This window comes from Anabrus simplex, chromosome 2 (assembly GCF_040414725.1).
Source record: "Anabrus simplex isolate iqAnaSimp1 chromosome 2, ASM4041472v1, whole genome shotgun sequence".
NCBI classification, from domain to species: Eukaryota; Metazoa; Arthropoda; class Insecta; order Orthoptera; family Tettigoniidae; genus Anabrus; species Anabrus simplex.
This window is the reverse complement of record NC_090266.1, coordinates 43,395,461-43,408,058: the sequence shown is the minus strand read 5'-3', so window position 1 is coordinate 43,408,058 and position 12,598 is coordinate 43,395,461. Positions and strand designations below refer to the sequence as shown.

The 12,598-nt window shown below is 39.6% G+C and overlaps 1 protein-coding gene across 1 annotated transcript in view; it reads left to right on the top strand.

Annotated features, from left to right (window-relative positions):
* LOC136863441 (proteasome activator complex subunit 4A) overlaps positions 1–12,598 on the top strand; it is a 1,047,550-nt gene that overhangs the window by 52,537 nt on the left and 982,415 nt on the right. The gene's annotated exons all lie outside the window — the stretch shown is intronic.

Below are 12,598 nucleotides of genomic sequence, written 5' to 3'. Positions count from 1 at the left end.
AGATATTAGCAAACTGTTACGACTTACATAGACAGCTGCAACAAGGTGCACGATCGCGCTCCTGGCACTTTTCACTAGCCTACACAGGAGCGCGATGGCGCTTCCCGGCACTCTAGAGTTAATATTTGTTTTGGCCAAAATGTCAAAAAAGAAATATGATGCAGTGTTTAAAAGTGCTTATAAGGAAGAGTTTCCATGTTTGAGTGAATCCAGAAAGGGACCAACGTTCACATTCTGTGCTATATGTAGGTGTGATTTTTCAGTTGCACATGGCGGGAAATGCGATATACTCAAGCATATGCAAACGAAAAAACATAAGGAGAGTGTCCAGTGTGTAGAAAGAAACCAGAAACTGAACTTTTCATGAAAAAACCAAGATGTAAATCCTGTGACGAATGCCAAGGCGTTATTTACGTCATTTATAGTAGAACATAACCTGGCTGTAAATTGTGCCGATCACGCGGGACCTTTGTTTCGCAAAATGTTTCCTGATTCGGAAATTGCTAATCGATATGGGTGTGCTAGAACGAAAACGGCAGCTATCATTACAGAAATATGCATGGAAAAAAGGGCGAAATTTGTATCACATTTGCAGGTGAATGCATTTTCTATTGCTACTGATGGTAGCAATAAAAGCGACTTGAAGATATATCCCATTGTTGTAACATTTTTTAGGCCTGAACTCAAGGTTGTTCAGAGTTGTCTACTCTCTGTGCCTAATTTAGAAGGGGAGCTAACATTGCCAATCTTTTGCTCTCAACTTTTCGGGAATTCTGCATTTCATTAAAAAACTGCTTAGCTCATGGTGCTGATAATGCTCCAGTAATGGTAGGATTAAAGAATGGTGTGGCAGGATGTTTGAAGCGGGAAAATAGTAACATAATCATCGTAGGCTGCTCTTGTCACCTTGCCGAGAAGGGTGCGGCGTGCTTGCCCGTAAATGTAGGTGAAGGTATAATTGATATATTTTATTATCTGGAAAGGAGAGCAAGGAGGAAAGAAAAGTTCAGAGAATTTCAGACTTTACACAACACAGAGATCAGGAAAATTCTGAAGCATGTGCCTACTCGATGGTTATCACTAAGAAGGTGTTTAGATAGGATTTTGCTTCAGTCCGGTGCCAAAAGGAATTGGACAGGGCTTAATAAAAATGATCATGGCAGTGTACAAGGAATGTTGTAGTTGTGTGCAAACACAAGTTGGCAGGGCAAGTTGGTTCAAAATAACGAGTGGGCTGAGACAGGGAAGTGTTCTATCGCCAATCCTGCTTACAATAGTAATGGATGACATTATGAGAACAAAAGCAGCATATGGAGGAAGAGAAATGAACATGCTTTTTTATTCGCAGATGATCTTGTGATTTGGGGAGAAGAAGACATTGAAGGTTCAAGAATGTGGATTGAAAATAAGTGTAGTGAAGAGTAAAACTCTTGTTATGACTAGAGGGGAGAAAGAAGGGAAAGGTCAGATTAGACTTGCAGACAAGCCCCTGGAAGTAGTGGAGACATTCAAATACCTGGGGAGTGAATTAATGGAGAATGCTCGACTGGATGCTGAGATTAGTAAGAGGATTCAAGCTGGAAGTTGTTTCTATCATAGTGTAAGAAACATTTTATGGGACAAAGATGTGTCAATGGAAGTAAAAGAAACTGTGTACAAGATTTATAACGTACCCATAACAACTTACGGAGCAGAAACTTTGGACAGTGACAAAAAAGGATGAGAGTCGAATACAGGCAGCCGAAATGAAGTTCTTGATGAGTATGATAAAGAAGAGTAGAAGATACAAATTAAGGAATGAGAAAATTGAGGAAGAAATATATGAGTGGAAAAAATAAATGATAGAATAGAGAAGGGCCGGTTCTACCATTGCTGGTAAAGTGGCTGGCTGCTGCCCGGGAGGTAAACTACCTGGGGGTGTAAATCAGCTGGTACTTTGCCTTGCTTGCAGCCACCTCCGCGCAAGTGCTGTGTAGCTACCTGGAGCTAGACACCGATATACGGAGTTGGCTAGACTGATTTTCAGCTACTTCACGCTTTCGAATGTGGTGCTATCTATCGTCAGATGTATGAAGCTCATTTCAACTGTCTTATTTTCCTGTGCTTGCATCTGTTGATTGTCATCAAAAAGCCTAATAAGGGGAGTTATGGACAACGGTTTATGTCGAGCTTTCGTGATTTTAATCTGTGAGCTTCAAAATCAATACCTAATTGGGATTAAAATCTCGAGATTACATTTTCTTACGCCAGTTATAACCTGTCATGTAAGGCAGTATTTTTTGAAAGTATTCTCGTGGTAGATTGGTCACGTCGCTCACTCCGTAATTAGAAGGTACGCAGGTTTTCATTGTATTTCTAATTTACATTAAAAATTTATCTTCGTTCCCTGCCGTTGTTCTTAACTCTTTTTCACACGCTTTCGTATACGTATATACACCCACATCTTCCTTACGGACTTACTGTCTTTGAGCATTCTATCTGCAGGCTTCTGTGAATTGATTAAGTATCTCCACGATGCTCTATTTGCAACTAGCTCTGAGACCTCGTTTATTTCCTCATGCTTCCATTTATTGTTAATGCATTTCATTCTGATGTTTAACTTTATGCAGATAAAGTTGGACGGTACTGTTAAAGAACTAATCGGGGTAAATATCCATCATAGGAAGAGAAATTTGTGAATGGAATAGTTTCCAATTTCTTCAAAATTATTTACAAGAAGACTATGTAAACAACTGATAGGGAATCTGCTACGTGGGCCACAGTCCTATATGCTATATTAATCGTAACATCACTTTCTATAAGTAGCACACATATAAAGCATTTTGCTAGTAGACATATTAACAAAAGAACATATGTAAAGAGGCATACAGATTAATGCCTCGTGGACTGCTTGCTTTCGTGCTGCAACAAGCACCGCGCCGCATCATAGCAGCAGTCAAAGTGCACCAACACATAAAGCTTGTCATAAAGGATAATACATCGACATCCAGTTTCTCAGATTTGAAGTCCCTTTTGACAAAGCTCCTAAAAGAACAACTCCCAAGCAACATGTCAACTCGTCAATTCAAGACTAGTTTGGGGAATCAACCAACAAGATGTACCTAGCTGTTCATAATCACTAGATTGTTGCAGCAAGCATCAAATTAATACGGAACGTAGAACATTTCTCAATACTTCGACACGTACAAAGGGCACTAGGAAAGTTTTGCAATACGCAAAAACTGTTGGCTGGTCAACGCTGTTATGGTCAGGGGTGAAAACCGGTCTAGAAGACAGCAAGGCGCGACCTTCACACCAGTTGTCACCAAGCAGTGGGATTGAAAGCATGTTAAGGTGTCAGTGTGGTCTAAAGGTGAATATTGCGCAATTATCCGCTACAGTTTTGATTGTGGATTAACTGTTGACCTGTGCCTGGAGGAAATGACTCCTGTGCTGGGTAAAGACTGTCCACATCGGACAACAATTTTCCGCTGGTACAAAGAGTTCCAGAGGGGAAATTTTGGGGTTGAAGACAATCTTCTTTCCAGGCGACCATCTGAATCGGTGACTGAGGAAAACATTGAAGCTGTGAGGAAAATGTTGCAGCAAGAGAGGCGGTTGACATATTGGCAGGGAGAAGAGACCCTCCACATCCCTGCAGCAGCTATTCATTCAGTTCTACACGACCATCTCCTTGTTAAAAAGGTTTGTTCCCTTTGGGTGCCCCATTTACTTTCAGGGGAATAAAGGGCATATCGTATGAAATGGTGCCGAGAAATGCTAAAACAGTTTGAAAATGGGACTTCGTGTAACGTCAATAGCATTGTTACAAGTGACGTATCTTGGCTTTATTATTACGATGTCCCACCAAAATCCCAGAATAAGGTGTGGCTGTTTGAAGATGAGGGTACTCCTGTGACTGTGCGAAAGGTCAGTGAAGAAAAGGAGGATTGCAGTATTTTTCACTAAACGGGGCATCCTGACTCGGGTTGTGCTAGAAACACAAAGAACAGTTACTGCGAAGTGGTACAGTGAGACTTGTCTGCCTCAGGTCATCCAGGCTCTCAACCAGCTTCGTCCAAGGTCACGGCTCAACACTTGGCTCTTGCACCATGACAATGCTCCAGCACATCGTGCTAATGTAACAATGGATTTTCTTTCCAGATCAGGGTTGGCTGTGCTTGATCACCCTCCATACAGTCCTGATCTTGCCCCATGTGACTTTGCACTCTTCCCAGAATTGAAGATGAAGCTGAAAGGGCAGCATTTTGCATCCAATGAGGAGCTTCTGGCAGCATGGGATCAAGAGTGTGAAAATGTAACCGAAGAAAAGGGGCAGAGTTGGTTCAGTGACTAGTTTCGACGTATGGAGATGTGTATTGAGTGTGGTGGAAATTATTTTGAAAAAGTCTAAAGCGTTCGCTGACATTGCAGAACTTTCCTAGTATCCTTTATACATTAAGGGTGGCGTGCACCATCTTGGAGTAAATTACTTGGAAGTAGCGTTTACTAAAGAAGTCCATACTACAGAAGTAAATTACTACGGGAGTTATTTACTCCGGAAGTAACGTCGGAGAGTTGAAGTACAGTTTACTCTTTTAGTTACTACTATAGTAGCAGCATTCATTACTTGCGGAGTAGTGTTGTGTTTGTGTATCTTCTTTAAAGAAAACTAAACGGATAAGGTTATGTGCAGTAGGAAATGGGGGGAAAACGTAAGCGATAAACATAAATGCTTGTTAATAGAGATAATGACGATCTATGCAAAGGATATAGGGTGTAAGAAACACAACAAAAAGGTGCTGGATAAGAAATTCATGGAAAGTCGTGACAGAAGAATTCAATGCTTCGAGTGACGGAATGCACAGTGAAGAGCAAGTTAAGATTCTTTGGAAGAACTTAAAAGCAAAGGCGGAAGCAAAGCAGAAAGTCATGGACATGCGGGAAAAATTAAAACTGATGGTGGTTTCTTCATACAGATCGCCTACATCCACAGCAAAGTTTTCCCATTTTCACATCAGGCATATGCTGGGTCTGTAACTAAAGGCCACGGCCGCTTCCCAATCCCTAGGCCTTTCCTACCCTGTCATTGCCATAAGACCTATCTGTGCCGGTGCAACGTTAAGCAAGTTGAAAAAAAGGTAAATACCTCTTCCGATTTCTGAAAAGTTCACCGTTGTCACCGGGAGGACACAAAATGGGAATATGCGTGCAGTCACAGTCATTTGCACCCACGATGTGTGGAAACCTGCCAACGTGAAGAATATCCTTTTATTTTCCGAACAATCATCATTTGCAGGTGTACCACCCTCTTAGCCTCAACTAGTGCTTTAACCACGCTATGATAGATTACGGCCAGCAGTCGTGCGGTAAACGATAATTAGATCACTGGCAACAATACTGAAATGTTCCGATACGAAACACTCGTAGGGCACACAGCAACTGTAATTTGAGAGATACAACAAAATTAAGACAAATTCAGCTGCAAGTGATCTCCATGTAGATTTAGAAGGAAAGTAAAGGATTCCTTCCTCCTAAGACCAAAAACGTTTCTGAAACTCTCCATATGCACATTATACGGCTCTCGCCTTTCACGCTCTATTACATTTCCCATCGTTTTCTGCGTCGAGATCGTCAATATAATCTAAGTAATCCATAAACACGTTTGAAACGTCTTTCCTCTCATGTACTGCACGATATTATCATTAGTCAACAAGTCTAAACTTAGCTTACTCCATGCACAACGTGAGAGTAAATTCTAACCTATATTCGTGCGTTATTTACTTCTTTAGTAATATACTACAAGATGGTGCTCTTCAACATTTTACTCTTGTAGTAATTTAGTCCAGGAGTATCTGAAAGGACTAAAATACTTCAGAAGTAATTTACTCTCGTATGGAAGTCGCCGAATGCTGACTTCAAGAGTACTTTACTATGGAAGTAGAACTTACTCTTGGTAGTGCACGCCACGCTAAGACTTTTAAGCCTCAGATACTATTGAATTTTAACAAGGTTTATGAGTCAAATTTTAAGCAGCACAATACAGTAGCTCATTAATATAGCCTGGTAGTTAGGCATTTATTTTTGGTTAAAATAGCCAGGCAAAAAGACACTTGAAATACTGAAAATAGGCAGTACTGTAATAGGCATTTATTAGGAGTGAAAGCAAAGAGGAATCTCACTCATTATTAATGAAAATATACATATATTTTAAATACTCATCATTTCTTTGTTATCAGTTTATCACATAATTAGCATAATTACTCTTACTGTCCTTGGTTAGAAGCAACAAGGTGCTTTTTCAAAGTATCAACTGTCATAGACGCTTGTCAGAAAGAATGTTTTTCATCATGGAAAAGGAACATTCTACTTCCACTGAAGTGATTGGCACAAATTTGAAACAAACTATTTCGTAAGGACACATGCCAGTTAAAACAGAATTTTCACTTTTCACAACATCACGACTGTTCTTCATTTTTTCAATGTCCACATGAGCACTCAGAACACGTTTACACTTTTCACTAACACTGCTTCCTTTTTCTCCTGGTGCTTGCAGTAAATCATGCAGCAGTTGATTTACTGCATCTTCGAAGATCGCCGTAGATGATACCAGCGAATCATCTCTTTTTTCGAACTTCAAGATTGCTTCCGGTATCACACTATAATGTGCTGTTATAAATGCCAGATCATTGCTGAGCTCTTTATGGTCCAACAACTTTTTTTACCTCCCGAACTGAAGCAACTGATACGGCATGTACTTCACGTATCTTGTCCAAATTGTTGCTGTAATATATGACTGCTGAGATCCAGGTTCCCCATCTGGTGAGAACTGGCTATGGAGGTAAAGGGAGCTCTGGTGCCACGTCGGGAGGGTGATTTTAGGAAGATTTTCTTGGTATTCGAAACTAACGTATCCACATGAGGATACAAACTTCTTATCTCTTCAGCAATTCTGTGCAGTCCATGGGCTAGACATGTGAGGTGGACATTTTAGGAAAGAGAACTTTCAAGGCTGTAGCTGCTTTTTTCATGTAAGGTGCCGCATCTGTGACGAAAAGTAGGACCGAATCATGCCGTATTCCATCCTGCCAGAGTAACATTAATGAATTTGTGAACAACTGTGCCACTGTGGAACCTTTTGCTCTCTCCATCTCTTCTGTCGTCAAAAGAAATACTGATGATAGGTCAGTCTGCTTTGCTTCCATAGTTCCAATGATGACGTTGGCCATGTAACATCCCATTGCATCCGTAGTTTAGTCAATGGAGATCCAGATTTCTTTTCTGCAACTCTACATTGAATACTCTGCAGGGTCTCTTCAAAGGAGATATTCAAATAAGTTTTTCTTAGTGTGGATTCTGACTGAACTTCTTCTTTAATGTACTTCTGCATAAACGTCGTGAGGGATTGACTTTTCAGTTTGCAGAGCGGAATTCCGAAGTCCACAAAAGCTTTACATAGATCCAGGGAAAACTGAGATTGCCTGCTTGATGTTGTAACTACTGTTGATATTAAATTGATTTTAGGGCCAACAATATTTAACCTAGACTTATGTTTCATTGTTGCAAAATGTTGATTTATAAAGTACTTTTTTTGTGATTGATAGATTTTTCACAGATTTTGCAAAAGAGTATAACTCCATCAGTAGAAAGTGTATCTGAACCGAATTCGCGAACATAGCTATGTAATTTACCACGCAACAATGAAAATTTTGGCATGATAAATAAGTCAGCGCAAACACCCGAGTTGCCTTTAACAAGTTCAGCAGTACACTAACAAATTCTTTTATGTTTGACTTGTTAGACAGAAGTGATTTCCTCCCTTCCTCTGCATTATCTTATCATTTCAAAATCGGGAATACCAGATAATTATGTATTGGCACAGCAAAAGGGGTGTGAGGAAGGAGAAGAGATGTACTTCCCTCATCCTCTCTCTTCTCTGGTATACATTATGCTTGTGCACTCCTATCACTAATGAAGGTTCTGCTATTTACAGAGGTTAAATGAGTGGGTTGAGAAAATCAGCTTTTGAATGCCTGAGAACAAATAAACGATTTACAGGGAACAATATTCTAAATAGATATTTGTGACGACAATATGAATTTAATTTGTGCAACCTTTTTTGTCTTCGATGTACGGAAATTCATTATGGCTTTTTAAAATGTGTAAATCGCAGAAAAAAAATTGCATAACGATCAAAAAAGGCTTTAAATCTTAAAATAGGCAATGGGAGCAAAAATAGGCAAAACAAGGCAAGATAAAAATTGTCTCTAGACTTCCTAAATGCACGAAAACATATTTATCTCTATCTGATTCTTCAATATATCCAGTCAGTTAAGAAAGGCATTTTGCCTAACTTCTGGGCTCTACTCATTAACAATTGAGTTAGTGAAAACAAAGAAATTCATGAGAATTTTAGCCAAATCTTTTCATTGATATTGGGATTTACCATGTTTTGAACATGAGTGCTAATAGAATTAATGTGTATTCCAATTTTAACACTGTTATTTTAAATGTTTATCTGTTCTTTGTGTTCTCAAATGTCTTTCTGTTAATGTATTTTACCACTTAATATTATGATTATAAATAAGTACAAATTAGTTATAAGTTAATAACGTTATGTCTTAACCTTGAGAAAAGTTAAGGCTGAGGATGCTCGGAAGTCGAGCGAAACATGCCCCTGTTGATGTTATATTGTAGTAAAATGATTTTTTAGCGACAAAAAACAATTTATGTATTGAATAGGTGGAAAACAATAATCAAAATTGTATGCAAATTGTAGGAAGTTTCAATACGTGTCTAAACATGAGAATAGTTACATGCAATAAGTCGTATGTTCCGAGCTGTCAGTGGAGAGATGGCGTGGAATGACATCAGTAGACGAATAAGTTTGAGTGATGCCTTTAAAATTAGGAAAGATCACAATATGAAGATAAAGCTGGAATTCAAGAGAACAAATTGGGGCAAATATTTATGGTAGGGGAATTAGGGATTGGAATAACTTACCAAGGGAGATGTTCAGTAAATTTCCAGTTTCTTTGCGATCATTTAAGAAAAGTCTAGGAAAACAACAGATAGGGAATCTGCCACCTGGGGAACTGCCCTAAATGCAGATCAGTAGTCACTGATTGATTGATTTATTTATATATATATAAGGAAACTTAAAGGTAAGTCCAATAGCCCTCATTTCCCCCAGTAGTAATCTCCCATGATCTGCCCTATCAAAAGCCTTGGATAGGTCAATAGCGATACAGTCCTTTTGACCTCATTAATCTAAAATACTGTATCTGCAATAACCTTTCCTAAACCCGAACTGCCTTCTATCAAACCAGTTAGTAATTTTGCAAACCTGTCTAATATAATCAGAAGGAATGCTTTCCCAGAGCTTACAAACAACACTTCAAGCTGATTGACCTGTAGTTATCCACTATGTGTTTGTCACCTGTTCCCTTGTACATTGGGGTTACTATTGCAACTCTGCATTCATTTGGAATCACTCTTTCATGCAAACAGTAATCAAATATTTCAGATTTACTACTCTATAGAGTATAACATCATGTAACCCATAGCTCTTAATATATCCCTTGAAGTCCTATTAATCTCAGCTGCCTTTCTAGCTTTAAACTTTTGCATTAAAAAAATAAATATCTTTGTTATCATAGGTAAATTTCAGTATTTCGCTAGTATTAGTCTCCTCCCCTAGCTGGACATTATTGTTATATGAAACTACCTTTACATATTGCTGACTGAATATTTCTACCTTCTGTAAGTCATCACATATTCACTCCCCTTGTTCATTAATAATCCCTGGAATGTCCTCCCTGGAACCTGTTTTTGCCTTGCAGTGTCTATACATATTACTGCCTAAAATTAGTGTTTTTTCATTGAATTCAATTTCCTAGCGAGTCTCTTCAGTCCCTCCTTACTCCCACAACCACTCCTAACTCTATTTTTTTCTAATCTGCATTTTCTCCATGTATACCTTTTATTTCCCGCTGTTTTAATATAATGGGTTCTTGCTATTCCTTCCCACTTTTAAAGGCATATATTTGTTTTCACACTCCTCAACAATTGCTCTAAATCCAACCCATAGGCTGTTAACATTTTTATTTACGATTTTCCATTGATCATAATTGCTTTTTAAAATTTCCCCATTTCCCTCTTATCAGCCATATAGTATTGCCTAATGGTCCTACTTTTAGGCATTCCTTTCTAACACTTTTTTTTTTTATAACTCTGACGGGGACAGCTTCATGGTCACATATACCATCAGTCACCGGGCGAGTTGGCTGTGCGGTTAGGAGCGCGCAGCTGTGAGCTTGCATCTGGGATATAGTGGGTTCGAACCCCACTGTCGGCAGCCCTGAAGATGTTTTTCCGTGGTTTCCCATTTTCACACCAGGCAAATGCTGGGGCTGTACCTTAATTAAGGCCACGGCCGCTTCCTTCCAACTCCTAGGCTTTTCCTATCCCATCGTCGCCATAAGACCTATCTGTGTCGGTGCGACGTAAAGCCCCTAGCAAAAAAAAAAAAAAAAAAAAAAAAAAATATCCAATAGAGACAAGGTGTCTATGATTGGAACCCTAGTGAACAGAGACACAACATCAAAACTGACTAGAATATCACCAGGAGAAACACGCAGATTGGATAAAATGCCAATAAAATGCGATGAATTCCTGATGTATGCCTCATTACCTATGTACGGCTTGAGAAGTTCTCCAAGATATTCTCCGACTTTATGGCCTTCCTAAGATCCATAAAGATGGAGTTCCCCTTAGACCTATTGTTAACAGTATAGGTTCCCCTACATACAACCTGGCCAAATACCTTGGCAATATTCTCAGAAAGCACAATATCAAGACCATTTTTAAGCCTAATATCACCATAGGCAATTGTTTGCGATCTGTCAAAGATCCTATTGGTTTAAACTGCGCTGGAATATATATGATTCCTTGCGCCTGTGGATCGGTTTATGTCGGCCAAACATGTAGGAAAGTAGCAACAAGAGTTAAAGAACATCGCAGGCACTTACGTCTTCGCCAGCCAGAGAAGTCTGCTGTGGCAGAACATGCCATACATAATGACCATCAAATAATTTTTGATGCAACTTCTGTCATTTGTAAAGAGAAACATTTCATTCCCAGAATCATTCATGAGGCGATAGAAATTGCTAAACGCCCGACTAATTTTAACAAAGGTGACGGCTATATACTGAGTAGATCATGGCTACCATCCATAGTTAACTCGTCAAAATCTTTCTCCGTGACTCTGGAGGCCCTGGAATGAACTACATTTCTATCAGGGTCTCTCTATCTTGAGTCTGTTTACTATGGAGAGACCGTAGCCATTTTGCTATGTTGTTGCTCTGAAGACGATCCTGGTCGCAGGATTGAAACGCGTCAGCTGGTATTTATTTATTATTACACGACCTAATATCCCCAAATAATTATCATAATATGTTGAATTACTTAATTTTATTCCTTTCTTTACAATACTTCCACAGTTTAACACTAACAGTTTTATGTCATCCTTACTTGAATTCGTGCTTGCTATACTGTCATCACAAGCAATGAACTTGATGCTTTCACATTTGTATACTGTTATATCTGCTCCCTGGTCCACCCCATTTCTCTGAATATACCTCCCTATAACTCTTCTAAACTTCATGTTTGTGGGATACTGTAGTCATGTCCTAGTTCGTGAACCATGGGCAATGGCTCAGTGGCCTAGTAAGTGGTCCTGAGAGTCGGGATACCAGTTGCTATGGAATGGGAGTGGGCATCTCGGACATATTCTGAGTCATGGCCCTCCTTGTGCTCAGGCGGCTAGGACTATACAATTCACCGGTGGTCCATAACCCGTTAGAGGTGAGATTTTAACTTGGACTATGTGCAAGTAGGGTAGCATCCTGCTTCATGAATTTACCAAGCTCGGAACATTTTAAGCAAGCCTCGGACCTATGGAAGTAATGGAGTCCCACTCCCATCTGACAGGCGAGGGACTCCTTGAAAACAACTTGGCGAACGAAATGGAATTCGATGGGGAGCTATCAATATTAATGGGGCTCATGGAAGAAAGAAAGTAGAATTGGCTGAGTCAGCAAAGAGGATGCATCTGGATGTGCTAGGAATAAGTGATATTCGGATAAGGGGAGATAATGAGGAAGAGATAGGGGATTATAAAGTGTACTTGACGGGTGTTAGAAAGGGAAGGGCAGAGTTTGGGGTAGGGCTCTTTATCAGGAATACCATTGCACGCAACATAGTTTCTGTTAGGCATGTAAATGAGCGAATGATGTGGGTAGATTTGTCAGTGGGAGGAATTAGGACAAGAATTGTGTCCATGTATTCACCATGTGAGGGTGCAGATGAGGATGAAGTTGAAAAGTTTTATGAAGCATTGAGTGACATCGTGGTCAGGGTCAACAGCAAGGATAGAACAGTGCTAATGGGCGATTTCAATGCGAGACTTGGGAATAGAACTAAAGGATACGAAAGGGTGATTGGCAAATGTGGGGAAGATATGGAAGCTAATGGGAATGGGAAGCGTTTGCTGGACTTCTGTGCTAGTATGGGTTTAGCTGTTACTAATACATTCTTCAAGCATAAGGCTATTCACCGT